Source organism: Onychostruthus taczanowskii, unplaced genomic scaffold (genome assembly GCF_017590055.1).
Source record: "Onychostruthus taczanowskii isolate IOZ18803 unplaced genomic scaffold, ASM1759005v1 scaffold54, whole genome shotgun sequence".
Classification (NCBI taxonomy): domain Eukaryota; kingdom Metazoa; phylum Chordata; class Aves; order Passeriformes; family Passeridae; genus Onychostruthus; species Onychostruthus taczanowskii.
Genome location: NW_024503013.1, coordinates 4,595,224 through 4,607,685, shown reverse-complemented (window position 1 = coordinate 4,607,685; position 12,462 = coordinate 4,595,224).

The following is a 12,462-nucleotide window of genomic DNA, read 5'->3' as shown; positions in this document are numbered from 1 at the left end:
TCACTTACTTAGCATGTTTTTAGTTTGTGGAGCACTTTGTGGCCACAACAACCAAAATCCTGTAAGAGCTGTCCACATGCCTAATGGAGACATTTAAGCTCAGAGCAATGAATGGACCTTTGGACACATTCAAACTATGTGGCCAAAGGCAAGTGTTTTAGCACCAGAAGTCTGCCCAAGTCAGCTATTGAGTACTTTCCCTGTGTGTGGCTGACAGCAGAGACTCAGGCAAAAGATAGCCAAAGATCTCAGGTAAAGTTTTTCTGCAACACCTTGCAAAAAAAGGCATATGGTTATCTCCTGAAGGAAACTTCTGAGACCCTTTTCCTCCTTCAGCACAGGGCCAGGAACCATTCTCAGTGAGACATGGACTACCTAAAACTCTGGTCTCTGCACCTACTGTTGGTCACCAAGGCTGGGCTGACACTGCAAGAGAGATACAGGGCTGCTGGGGCTTTTATTTGCACACTGAAGAAAACAAAGTGCAAACACTCCGTAACACGGCACAGGTACGAGCCACTGGTTTGCAAGACAGAGGGATTTCTACCCTTTCTCTTACTCTAAATACAATTGTCTTCCACCCTTTCTCTTACTCTAAATACAATTGTCTTCCTCCAGCAAGGGTGCCACACTCCTTGACTAGCAGCTGGAATTACCAGCAGTGTGTGGTATCTGACAAAGAGACAGAGGTCTTGTTTCATTACCACGTACACTTAGTAAGTTTATCTCCATGCACAGTAGTAATTTTACCTCTCTCTTTTGAGAAAAATAGTGGAAATAATAGTATTTTTCTGGTCCTAATGCTAGACAAGGACGTGTAAAAGTCATACCTGATGTTATAGCACAATGTATTTATTCAAAATAGAAAAACTGAGAACTAACCACCTACAAAATAATATACAATTTACATGCTGCAATAAAGTTATTGTTTAGATTTCTGTTTGCCATATTTCTATTTGCTTTAGAGAAAGCTGATGCAAATAACCTAAAATCATCAAAGCCTGAATGTTTGATATCACAGAAAATACCAAAATTATACTTCCCTTTTATTCTGAATCAAACGTCAATCAGCATAAGATCTAAGATTTCAGTGTAAATACACTATACTATCTTCATACTAATAAATTAATAACTAAGTTTGCATTGCCAGACTTTTCTAATAATCATATGTTCATCTAGATTATTTTTAGTCATAATTTCATGCATTAAATATTGCAAAATTTGTGTGGGAAAATACTCAATTTTTGTCAATCAAAATATTTACAAGTCAATGAGCAAAATTTGCTTGAATTTTTCTGGCTTTTTAGGATTCCTTTGACATGAATTATATCCAAAAGAGGAGCATCAGTTTGTGAAGACGGATGCAGCAGCATGACAGGAGATCTTAAGGACATGCAGGCATTCCCAGCTTTTCAGGTGACCAGAAATGTGGGCTACAGCACTAGGAGCATGCAGACTCAGAGACCGTGGTGTGGTGTTCCTGACAAAGCAAAGTACCAGCCCTTTTCAGGAGAGCCCAAATGGATAAAGAATACATGAACACACAGGTGGTGAGTTATGGATTTTCTGGTTTTGGAAATCAGTAGGCATCATTTGGATTATTTAAAAGGACCTTTGGCTTTTTAATTTTTGCCAATGTTTCCTTCATTTTGTGTTTCAAACCCTTTACCTCTGTTATAAGCTCAGCAAGGACTTTGTAATAAATCTCTAAGATTTTTTCCATAAATTCCCAGTACTTAGAATTAAAGGAAGACTGTATTATAAAAGGGCACAATGCAAGTTCAAATACAAAAGGTTTAATCTGTTTTAGTGAGAAACACACACTTGTCACTGCACCACTAAATGCATAGCATTACATTAAGAAGACTGCAAATTTAGAAACGTAGGTTGGTTATCAGAAAATTAAATGATCCCACGATATGAGATCATGAAGGGCTCCAATTTTCCCAAAGTCATCCCTGGCTTTCTTTTTGACCTCATCCCTACTGCACAGCATTGCCACTAGATGTCAGATGACAAAAAGGCTCCACTGGTCCCCACAAGTGAGTGGTCAACAGACGAACTGCAGAAAAAAGTGTTGCACAGGATAAGAGTTGCCAGGTAAAAAATAGCTAGCTATTGATTTTTAGCTGTTGGTAGTATTAAATTATAGGTCTTCTAGGACGAATTGCACTGCTGTGACACACAAGAAAACTGAAGTCACCTTCTTTCTCTCGGCTGTTACACTGTTTTTAGAGCATCTTTCAAAACGAACCCTGATTCATTACAGGAGTTCTTCAGCATTATCACAATGATAACACTAAACAGAAATGGAAAAAATGAGACTCAGAGCTTACTCAATGGAAATTAAAGTGAGATAAAGCAAAATAAATTATCAGGTCTAATTCCTTCAGTCAGTATAGACTTACCTGTATTTACATCTCAGCTGGCTGCATGGCCTTGCCCTTCAGCCCCACTCTCACAGCTAAATTACAATAACTGTGGGGCTTGGTGGTGAACATGTTTACACCCAGGGAACTTTTCAAACTGGACACTGTAAAGGGAAGGAGACTTGGTACATCCTCTGTGTTGTGTCAGGGAGTTGATGACATACACAGTTGATGACTGCTCTCCATAGCAGTTTAAGGGAATTTTTGCAATGATCCAAACTAGGAAGACATCTCTGGACCATATCGTGGTACACAGCAGAAGCACCAGCCTCAGCCCATGAATGCCATCATGATCAGTTCTTCCCAGGACATGAGCTAGAAAGGTTAGGGACAGGGAAAAGGCAATGTTCTGCATAGAACAGAAGAAAAATGCTTCCCACTTTTATCAGCATACAGGCCAAGCTCTGTATTCTGTGATTACAGCAGTTTAATCTGGTTTCTCTATCCAGGTTTATAGGAAAAAATGTGCTTCAGAGAACTTAATTTTGTTCTAGTACCTTGTGTAAAGTGCAATGATGCAAAGGGATTTTGGTCACAGTGAATTATACTAAAACCAAAGCTGATGTCAGATTTATGCCTCCCCAGCTAGAGAGGGAAAGCCATGGGACATAATGCATACAGTGTTGAATTCAATTACTTGGGATGAGTTTTAATTGCTTTAGAATGGTGCAGTAGCACTGCACAACCTTAACCCCTAGTTGAATACTCTAAGTGAGCACAAAGTATTGTATTTGCACTAGTGGAGACATAATATTTTTTCTAGATCTGATTTCTTTCCCTGAATTGTCTAAATGATTGATTTCCATGCAGTCTTTCAGTCACTGTTCATGGTCACAGCTTTGAAAAGGCACCTGCTCCTGTTATCTTCTTCCAAGGCTTATGCTGGGTTATGTTTCCTTTCAATAAAGTGCCTCAGTTATTAGTTAATAATAGAGTTTCTGGAACGCTGTGTCAGGGTGTTCTTCCTCTTTGCTGTTATTTGCTACATCATTGTGACTCACTCCCTTTGACAGCCCCTGTGTGACCCTGGCACATGCTTCTGCCCCAGTGAAGGGTTAGAAGGGGACAATAATTTTGCCAGCACAGAGGAATGGACTGTGGGAACAAATGGTATGTGGAAATAGTTTATAAACTTCACAAATTCAAGGATTACCTGAGAACCAACCCTTGAAATTTACTTTGAGAAATCAGTCTATTCCTGAGCTACCTGAGGAGAAACAGTATAACAATGTGGGACATGGGAACAGTTTAAAATGTGGAAGTGTGAAATACAAAATCCTGCATTAGGGGATAAATTTGAGGTCAGTTTAGAAAGTGAATACTAAATGAACAGACTGATAAACCTTAATCCCAAAAAAACTCATTGAAACAATTATAAAGGCATGGATCTAATGTCACTTTTTCAAAACTGGACTGACTCAATAAATTCTGAGGAAGTTATTTCTGACATATCATTGTGAAACAGGAAGTGAAAGAACAAAATTTAATCCATCATTGTCTGCAAAAATTATTTTAATAAAACCCACAAGTCACAACTTTCACTGCTGGCCAGTTACAAGCAGCATAAATACTAACATAAATTTATAATGTTGTTTTTTGTTGTGTTTTCTACAAGGAGCCTCTGGACAAAAGTTTCCCTGTTGTGTGAGAGGAGGCTGTCAGACCCTAATACCAGGAATTGCTCCTTCAATATTAAGCACATCCTGAAGAACTTTGCAAGATCAGGACTGGAACATTTGTCAGCTTGTGGTGTTGAGGAGAAAAATCCTGAAATGTCTGTGGGAAATACTTGTTCCTTGTCTTCAGCGAAGTAAATTGAACAGCAGCAGAGAATTAATGCTCTATACTGTTAAATTAATACGTTTATTCCTGACATAATTTTGTCCTGCACAAATTTGCATTTAGATATGTTTCAGGAGTCAGCAGAGTGCAGAGACTTTCCTCAAGAAATCAAGCAATCTGCATGTATCTGCCCTGTTTTGAAAGATCATTTTAGATGGGAGTAATTTCAGTCCTATTTTTTTTTATTAGTACAGCAAAAGCCAGTGTGTCCTCCTTGCACCTTTGATGGCTTTCCACACTCGTGGATAAGTGCAGCATACTCAACCCTGCTTTCTTGTCTTTATTACCACATTTTTTCCCAACTGGTCATCTATCATGCAGCTGGGTCTTACTCAGTTCTTTTCTCTTCAGAGTGCTTTGATAACACAATCAAGTTTTAGTAGCCTTTATTTTAGGAGATGGTAAGGAAAATAAATCTGAATGTTACATAAAAGTCATAGGTCCAGCCTTAGAACCCTGTAAAAATTGCAAAAGCCTTTTTTCCACTGAATATTCCACTGTTTCATAACATGTTTTTGTGGCTTGGCTTTTCAGGCTTTTTAAGAGCATATCTTTCAATTATCTCAGTCTGTTTGGGTGGGTTTGCTTCATGGTGCCACTGCAATCTAATGCCATTGGGAGGTCCTGGTCAATGTCTGCTGTTTGTCCAGCTACACTCCATAATATCGTTCTTCACAAGTCAGAGTTAACACTAAAGTATTCCATCAGTGTGCCACTTGGTCTTTAGTCAAAACAGCAACCAACTTTAAGCATGTCCAAGGCATCTGACAAGCCATTGACTGCAGATGTCCCTGCCAAACCTCAGACTCCACAAAGCTCTAGATTACCTTTTTCTAATCCCCAGAGCTCATCTTTCATCTGTTTTATTTCAACATCCACATAGACAGTCATCCGAATAATTTAGGAGCAAAATCCAACATCATTTCTCCAGTCCTTTGATTTACCAGAGAGGTCCAACTCTAGCCACAGATCTCTGACCCAGGTGACTTGTTACCCCCTAAGCAAATGCTTCAGAAGCTGGAGAGGGTGAAGATGGATGCACACCATTTCTGCAAGCGCATCAAACAAATTGTCACTTAGAAGAGGGCAAATGTTTGTTTGGATCCATTTCAGCCCAACTTTACAGCAGAAATCCCAAACCCTAATTCTTCCACTGAGCTTTACTGGCCTGCCACTTCAGTTACTGTGAAACCAGGGACCAAGGGGACCAGAATCTCTTCTGTGAAAAATGTAAAGTTCTTTCAGACAAGAATCAATCAGCATTGTTCTTAAAGCTGTGATAATGACTGTTTCTGCTGGGCTTTCTAGACTTGGAGCAGTCAACCTGTTTATTTCAGAGCAACAGCCCAGTGAAATGCCAGGTACTGCAGCCACCCTTCACCACAGCTTCCCACAAGCTGGTACAAAGTCACACAGCATTTCACTGGACTTGTACCTTTATGGCACTTAGCCAAAAATAACTAATTCTGAAAAATTCTTAGGAAAATAAACTTCCTGAAAAAATATGCAATTTATGTGATTTTTATTTTTCATCAGAAACTGAAAAATGCCCAGAAAAATGTTTCATAAACTGGTTGCCCTCTTCTTTCTGGCATGTGAGTCATCTCCTAGATCTATTACAAGACTAAATTTGTTACCACTCAGTTTGTCTTTCTGAAGCTCACAGAGTATGTACCACCTGCAAAAATGCCTGACAGACCAGAGGTGACATGATTGTAGCTCAGCTAATACTTTTACTGATTTCCTTAATCAGTGCCGGGGACTGGTCTCCAGCCGTAGGTATAAGCAATATGACCAGATCAAAGAGAAATCATAGGACTGAGGCAAGAGTGAATCATATAAGATGGAGCCTAAAGCCTCAGGCTATGTCTCTAGCAGGAGATGGAATACAATGGGGACCATTCACAGACATGGTGCCCAAGAGACGTGAAGCAGCTCACACTCAGGCTACCAAACTCTCTTAATCACTCAGGTATTTCGTCTACTTCCAAACAGGTTATTTGGGAATTATCCCTGGCACATGACATGTCCTGAATAGTGGCTGGGAACCATCCAGAGGGTTGGTGTGAAATGAAGACATGCAAGAGCCTTTTCAGCAATTTAGCAGCAAAGAGGATTGAGATCTAGTGGCTGGGAATGTTTTTCAGCACCACAAAATTTACTGACACCAGCCATAGCCTGAGCATCATTCCATCTCTCTCAAAGTCCATCAAACATCAGAGTCACAGGTGCTGGTGCTGTAGTTTTCAGTGAGGCTTATTGGCAAAATATTTTGTGGACTATTTCCTTTGAATTTTTATGCCAGTTTTGTTTGTTTCCACTTAATTTTATGTCTGACAAGAGCATTCAGATTACTTTCACAAGAATTTGAATCAGAGCTGCAGCTGCTGTAATTATTTCACAAGAGGCATAGCAGTGACTTGTAGGAAGCCACCACACTACAATTATAAAATGGGAAGAAATTATAAAATAGGATATCCTTTGGAGACTGCTATTGCTCATTTAAAACAGATGTGAAGCACGTTGGTAGCATGAACAGAGAGAAGACTATGCTGGAGACCTGGCCCAGTAAAATAGCACAGAATCTTTTTAGATGCACACACAAAAGCACATATGTGTGTACTTATATAACTTTGAGGAGAATTCAGGCAACTTACTGCAGAGATGCTCTGTGAGTGGTAGCTGCACATGAGCATGCTAAACTTGGCTGGTCTGTAGCCCTTTGACTCTCTGCTCCTCCTTGCACCCCACACAGCCTCCATCCAGGTGACTTTGGGTTCACTATGACCAAGGCAGCAGTCCTCGTTGCAGCAAATTCAGTGCAGAATTTCTATGACCTTTTTTGACAGATTCTTTGTAACGACCTACATTAGTGTTCCCTCTGCTGCTGGCCCAGTGGCACAGTTCTGACAGGTGTTCTTAATCTCCTTGTCTAAAGGGAGCACAAAGCTGAAGCTGTCAAGGAAGCCACTGCCATGTGTCATTCATCAAAGCATCATTATACTCAGTTTAGGCCTGTGATTTACTCCCATCTCTGGACAGTAATTTAGAGGATGCCTCCACTGAACAGAGCTAAAGGCAGACAGAGATTGCTCTGCCATCTCTCCAGGCTCCCCAAGACTGCCAATTTCATAGGCAAGGTGAGATCCACACTCAAGCAAAGGTTAAACATAAAGCACGGGCACGGTTCATCAAATCATGGCTCGTGCAATTTTAGAGGTAACAATGTCTAGAAGATCCACAAAATATTTATTACATATTCTTTCACATAGTACAAGGCACAAACTAGTCCTGAAATAAACTGTTCAGATAAAGATCTGTGAACACAGAAGAAGAAAGAAAAAAGACAACACAGAGATATCCCCGAAACCACACCAGATGAAAACAACAGCTGTCACAGAGGTATCTTAAATCTGAGGAACTAAACCAGCAGACAAGGTATTTAATACATGTAGCAAATATCTGCTTACCTACAGCACATTTTCCACCATCACTACTGCTCATCCTCTCTCCAGGAAGAAGTTGATCATTCTTAAAATGCTGACATTTCTTCTACACAGGACTGAAATTTGAAATATTTACATGAATTAAGGATATAAATAATAAAAATACTTTACAATGGGTAAAATTATAAAAGAATCAGTGGAAAAGCAGTGAATTGTTTTCACATTTTTCCCTGCCAATCAATTTTGCTAATTTATGTCTCTTATCTATCATACTGCTTTTTTCTGACTCATCTAAATAATTTTCATTTGCTCTCTTTTCTTCTCCTAATGAAACAGGAAAAATGAATATTAACTTTAAATTGATAATAGAGGCAGTTACTTTTTAAAAAAATCTCCATGACTTTTACAAGAAATCTTTCCTGGAAAATTCTGACCCACCTATCTTAAAATCAGCTCACGCTTAGTAAGCAAATGAAATAAGGTTGCACAGTGAACACAATGTTATTACAGCTGCTCCAACCACTGAGCAAACACATTGATTCATTCTAAAGAAACCACACTTGAAACAGCTATAAAATCTTCATAGGAGGTATTGAATTCATTTGGCTTGGTGAATAGAGGGCTTGTGTGTTTTCTGCCATAGGCGTGGGTAATAAAATAAACACGTACAGAACTAAACCAAGGGTCTGTGCTACTGCAGTTAGGACCCAGCAAAGGCACTGTGGAGAACACCTGACTTTCCTTGAAGGTTAACATTAAAAGTATCATCAAAGATTTAAATCTGATTTTCCAGATCTTCTTTCCAGTGGATATTAACCTTAGAGAAAAGAAGCCACGAGTTGGTGTTCATGAGCCTTTTCTACTAATCCTAGAAACTTCCCTCATTTCCTAATGATGTTTCTTACTTGCCATTTCTTCAGGTTTCTTTGTGGACCAAACACTGTCATTATGCCTCCCTATAGATTTTCTACTTAGCACATTACACTAAAATCCTCAAATATTTTGTTTTGTGGCTCATTCATTCTATTTTGTTAAGGTATGAGAATGTCTAGCTGCATCCCCACAGATTGTATTATGTAAAGTGTACCAGCAAAGTGAAATTGTCTGAATCCAATTGTGTAGATGAGGATTCAAGGTTAGTCAGCCACAGCAGGGCTGGGAGTGTGCAAGTGTAAGGGTTGCATGATTTCCTGAGGGAGAAACCACAGGAAGAGGAAGGGATTGTTTATTATCTCATTGCTCCTCACACACCACCAGCAGGCAGAACAGACCTGCCTCTGTCCACTTTCTGATATCACATATTCAAAGTTCTCTATCAAAAGCCCTATTTAGATCTCACTTCTCCCATCCCATAGCAGGGTGCCTGGAACTAGATGACCTTTAAGGTCCCTTCCAACCCAAACCGTTCAATGACCCCATGAGCATAAGATCATGCAGGGAAGAAATCTTGCCATTTCAAGTACATTTTCAAAAGTATGAAAAATACAGCATTATCTTTATAATACTTGGGTTTTTCTTTCAAATGCATGATTAAAAAAAGTTGAAGAATTATGGGAAAGAGCCATCCAAATAAACTTTTCTGAAGTCTTCATAAAACTTCAGAGGAATCAATAGCAAAGTAGATGCAACACTGAAAATGAAGGGTGGGTATTTATCCTTGCAGCAAACAGGCCTGATCCTGTCAGCCTGTGCTCTGTGGAGGTAAGGCAGTTAGTTAATATAATCACACTGTCTGCTTCCAAAAATAGCACATTTATTGATTTATTTCTGTAATTAAGCTGAATGTGGTTTCTTTACCAGCTGCTATAACAAGCATTCTGAAATGTATCAGCTCCATATCCAAGCCATGTAATCATCAGATTATCTCAAATCCCAGTAAATAATTCTGCCCTTCTCCCTGAGATCTGCTAACAGGACATAGGGGAACAGTTCACTGCACCAGAAGATGTTCAGACTGGACATTAGGATGCATTTCTTTATGACAATGTGGTCAAACACTGGAACTTCCTAGAGAGGTGGCGGATATCCCAAGGCTGTCAGTGTTTCAGAGGCATTTAGGCAATGCCATTAGTAAAAAATTTTAACTATTGGTCAGCCACAAAGTGGTCAGGCACTTGAGCTGGATGAGCACTGTAAGTCACCTCCAACTGAACTATTCTAATCTAATCTAGCCTAATCTAATTTATTACATGTTTATTTTGACATAAAACCTACCATTACAAAGAGGTGAGTAGTTCATGCTGACCCCATGAATGTCAAGAGCAAGTAAGGCTGTTAGTACTGACATCAGTATTTTAGAATTGGTTTGGCAGTCAATTTGGGATGTTTGGCAATGAATGTATGGAGGTGCCGCACGTAGTGCAGCCCAGATAGCCCAGTCTGTGCTGCCTTCGGGCACTTTGTGTCAACAGCTCAAGTATTGCTATAGCTGGAGTTGGGCTAACACAGATTTCAGTGCTTGCTCATGATGTAAGCTTAGTCTCTGAGGCTCTGGTGAGGGGAGAGTCACCACTGCAATACAAAAAGAAGGCTACAGCAAGCTGGGACTTGGTCTCTTCTCCCAAGTGACAAGAGATGGGACAAGAGAAAAAAGGCTCCAGGTTTTGCCAGGGGAAGTTTTTACTGGATAGTAGGAAAATTTTGTTCATGGAAAAGGTGGTATGAAGCACTGGAGCAGGCTATCTAGGGAAGTGATGCAATCACCATCCCTGAAGATGCTTAAACAGACATTTAGGTACAGAGCATAAAACATGATTTAGTGGTAAACGCAGCAGTGCTGGGTTAGTGGTTGGACTTGATGACCATACAGGTGTTTTCCAATCTAAATGATTCTAAATAGGTAAAGAAACCCCTATAAAATACAGAAAACTTTTTTTTTCCCCAGAAGATTAATTTAGTGATTCAATTGTAAATTATCTAACAGTTAATTATCTTTTATTCAAAATGTAAATAACTTTTCTAGAGCATGAGAAAGCTGAAAAGAGGCTGGTAACAGTCAGGCAAACAGTTTTTCCTGTGGCAGGCAGCAATAGCTACTGACATGGGTTCAGCACAAGACAAGTTCTGCAGATGTTCAGAGGTATCAGTCAACAGCTGATGGTGCTCACTGGGACTCACATCTCACACCCTTCCACAGAAGAACTGCTTCTCGGAGCTCTGTCTAGAGGTGATTACGAAACTCCTCTCAGTGACTCAACATCAATCACATGGTTCTGCCAACAGATATGTTGGCCTAGAGAGGGCAGTGGGGGCATTTAGTGAATGCAGACAGGATGTGGCACGTATGAAGTTCAATTCCAGAAATTCTTCCGAGGTTTTTGCTTCTTGACAGTAAGTTAAAGGTGCATGAGATTGAATTTGTCTGTTCTGTTTGAAACAACCTTGACAAACAGGCTAAGATTAGGTAAAGAACTCCAAGAAGAGTCTAGATTTGCAGTTCCTCTAATTAACAAGTTATTTTCTTTTTTCCATTTTCCTAATTTTTAAGGATTTTCTTACTTTTTTTCTGGTCCCAAGCCCTGTAAATATGCAGAGAGAAGGAAAATGTGATTCATATTATGAAAACCAGTTCCTAGAGAGGTTGCTATGGCAGTACTCAGCAGAACATCCGATGGAGATAGAAGAAAGTAAAAACTGAACCATGAAGTCCAGAAACAGGGTTGACCCTTTTCCAAGTTTTTTATTTTATGTAAACACAGAGCACAATGAGGAATGCCAAAACTCAGCCTAGCAACGTAACACTATTCCAATAAATACACCTTTATTTAATCAGCATTGGTTATTTTGAAGAGCTTCAGTCTCACCTCAGAAACTCCTGGACACAGAATATTTTTGCTTCTCTTTTACACAGAACTTGTTCTAATGGAATTTAATGAGAAACCCTTTCTGACTTCTTCTCAAAGACCTGCATTTCCAGTGAACAGGGTGACATACTGGGAAACCATTGAAGAAGTTGTTCTCCTTTCCCAAAAGAAGCAGAAAATGCCAGGAGAACAGTTCTCTGGAGGAAGAACCTTCTTGTGGTTTAAGTGGTCTTATGCAAGACTGATGAGCAAAGAACCAAATATTCATGCCCATCCAGTATCTAATTTTGGAATTCAATCTACAGCACAGTCTATGCTTTTATCAATACAATCTGGTTTCATCAAGGAAAAGGTGATGACAGAGCAGAAACCACTCACCACTTTTCCATTTTTATTTTGAAAGAACTGACTCTGTGATCTTATGGATGAGACCTAACACAGTAACTCCACAATTATTTAACTGAAAACAGAGATAGAGGATTTGCTCATCACTCATTAAAACACTGAAGAATCATAGTTTAAAGTATGGATATGAATGAAGTCTGATGCCTTTTGTTCTTGTTCTGTTCTGTTATCACAGTTGTTTGCATTGTACAAATATATATATATATATATATATATTTAAACATATTTAGTTTTTGTCTTCTTTCCTTTGTGCCTTTTTATGCCAATCACAAATTTTCTCTATGAGAAACTGTTTCATCCAAGACACTTCAGATGACTGCCAGAAGACTGGCCAATGGATCTGTGTTACTGAGAACCTGCAAATGTGTAAGACACTTGCACCCAAAGCAATTTAAGCAAGAACTTTTCTGCCTCTATTCCTTTTATTGATAGATGGAATAAGCCATTTTGACCCCCAGGAGAGCCTGAGACCTACATATAAGTGAAATATAAAGCTGTTCTCTCTTCCCTCAGAACTGTGGAACCTATGCAGAAGAC